This window comes from Lactuca saligna, chromosome 8, assembly GCF_052625555.1.
Source record: "Lactuca saligna cultivar CGN05327 chromosome 8, ASM5262555v1, whole genome shotgun sequence".
Classification (NCBI taxonomy): Eukaryota; Viridiplantae; Streptophyta; class Magnoliopsida; order Asterales; family Asteraceae; genus Lactuca; species Lactuca saligna.
This window is the reverse complement of record NC_136424.1, coordinates 284,625,565-284,628,636: the sequence shown is the minus strand read 5'-3', so window position 1 is coordinate 284,628,636 and position 3,072 is coordinate 284,625,565.

Sequence of the window (3,072 nt, the reverse complement as noted above, 5' to 3'; positions counted from 1 at the left end):
ATCCCATCCCTATGAAAGTTCCATTCTTGTTAACAATATTAGTCTGCCTTTTCCCCATTTCTTTCAAAATAGATCCTTAATTTACCTTTTGTACCCCAGCTTCAGAAATTCCCTTTAAATTTGATACCTGATTTACCAAACAGCCCCTAGGCCTCCAAAATCTCTTCAATGAAGTCCCAATAATTACCGTTTAGTCCCTGCCTTCCATAAACTTATAAATTAAATCTGGATTTTACACTTTTAACCTCCAACTTCTAAATTCTTCACAAATTAGTACGGGACTTAAATTTATTAATTTATTTAAATAAACAGGGTGTTACAACTAAAACCAAATAATTCTTCCAATGAGAGGTGTCACACTACAATGGTTGGGCTCAGACAAGAGCTGCACAATAGAGTCAAAACCTAACCTTCTAAAATTATTTAATTCCCATAATATCTAGCTTAACATAGTCACTTACTAGTTAGTTGAAACTAGTTAGAACTCCTAAAAGCACAAAGCAAGCAGCATTCGGGCATCAACTAACCAGAATCAAGCGTCACCTAAACAGGCCATCCTATCACTCACTGATGAATACTAGCATGCAAGTCTACAAGCTCATACAAAGGCATCTTTCCTAGAATTCTATCATGTAAAAAATAAGCAGATCCTTAACCCTAACTAGTATGTGATTCATAGACTCACAGAGAAACTCCTATAAGATAACATGTATGGGTATTTTGGGAAAAGTTACTTGAGTTCGGTTGATTGCATGCACCACACCCTGTCTCAAGTTAGAAAAACTATTTTCTTAAAAACATATTTCTTTTTGAAAAACTTTACCAAATCCTATGTTTAAGTTCAAACATACCTGAGAGTATGTCTGAAACCTTCAAACTAAAGCTCTGATACTAACTTTTAACGTCCCAAAAACATGACCCACAAATTTTATTTTTAATTTAATAAAAAAGTATACTAAAGACATCATCAATACGAATGAAATAAGCTAAGTGTATCAAACAACATCTCAAATCATGGTGATCACAAAAGCAGAATTACGTGGTGTGTGCAATAAAGTCATCCTGAGCTCTTCCCCTTGGAACCAGAAGTACCTAAAACATAAATTGAATACTGTAATCACAAAGCTTAGTGAGTTCTCCAAACTACCCAATAACATACATAATAAACCACATACAGGTCCCCCGCCCTCCATCGGGCCCCACCCGATATCGAGTCCCACTCGACTTCGGGCCCCGCCTGACTTTGAGCCCTGCTCGGTATATAGATCTGTTATTCTTAGGCCCCGCCTGCCATCGGGCCCTATCCAATATAAACATATACATATATCACATAATAATAGTAACACATGCAATGATCATAAAGAATTTCATACGATACATTCATCGGACCTTGCCCAACATCGAGCCCCAACCGGTATACATAACAGCACATATCACATGCAAGGATCACAAAGACTCCTAGCATCCTATGTCACACCCCAAAACCATGAATGGCAGAAACATTCTGGGGAGGAGGACATCATGTACAGTATCACAACAATGAATAGTAGTAAACAAGCAACAACATCATCCATCGCATTAATAATATAATTTCATACGTGTGTGTTCTATCAAAGTTATAGACACCAAAAATATACATATCAAAATAAAAGATGAGTCTTAAACGAACTCCATCATCTCAAAATCTTGGCACCTGTACCTGTGTAGTGGTGACCTGAGAATACACGTTATTTTGAAAGCGAGTATCAGCTTTATGCTGGTGAGATCATAAGTATATTAATGTCTGAGTTTGTATGAAAACGTTTGAAAGTTGTTTCTGTAAGATGTTTTGTACAATGTTTTGTAAAATGTTTGAACTCTCCTAGAAAACCGTATGTTTCCTACTAACTGTAGCCTTCTACCAAGGTATCTCGTGTCCGTGTGTATGTCTCCTGTTAGAGTGTGTGTTTCCCAACTCTGACTATCATTAACCAAAAATATAGTTACTACATTATCGTGCATCGTGTGAATATTCACGAAGTGAATGAAATGGGAAAATATTATCGTACCGTAGTATTTGTAATAAGTGACTACCGTGGTACTAATTACCTTAACACAAAAAGGTGTTCCAAATAACATGTGATCAACCTGTATCCTGCTACCGACTCTAGTAAAACGACGATGTAAGATGCCGTAAGAAATGAAATTTGGCACCCGTAGACTTGCAAGTCCCACTGTAGCGAGCAATAAGGTGTAGGATAGTCAATCCAGTATAGATCTATATGCAAACTCATACGCTCTCCAATTAAGGAGATTCGGGATACAAGAGTGGTCGTGGCAGGAAGTTCCATGACCCGCTCAATGGTTCACATAACTGCATGAATGCATATGTAATGAAATTACTAATTGAAAGTGTAATCTTTCTCTGTTTAGCCTGTATGTACTGAAATGTTCTGCGTGTGCTAGTTATAATGTATGTTCTCTTTATCTAGCATGTATAGTAATGTACTGTGTGTACTAGTTGTAATGTATGTGATGTTTTTATCTAGTATGTATAGTAATGTACTATGAGTACTACTCGAAACGAATCATGAATGAACTGACTCCTTGTATGTTTCATTGTTCTAGTAATAGTATTAGTGTCCTCGTGTGCTACCACTATGGTAACTTACTAGTGACGTAACTGGTACGTATGAACATGGAAGTATACCCTTGCTACCCAAGGGTACCGAATGAACTGGAAGGACCTTTATCACTATATATGTACACATGATATATAACTAATATTTAAATGACCTTCGGACGGATACCCGATATCCCACCAGACCACATCTCAAGCGCGAAAAGGAAATAGGGCGGGTAGGCCTTCCTAAGCCTTTTAAACATTGCTTATATAACTATACATACATAGACATGCAATTCATAATAAGTATAAAAGAGTTTCAGTAAAAGTATTTGATATGTAAAGAGTTTGTAAAACAGTTTGAAACAATACAGTTTGATAAACAGTTTAAACAGTAAGAAAATCACTGGTTTTGTAGTTATTAATCACATGTGATTGATGTAATTGTTTGGTTTTGAGCATTCTAACAC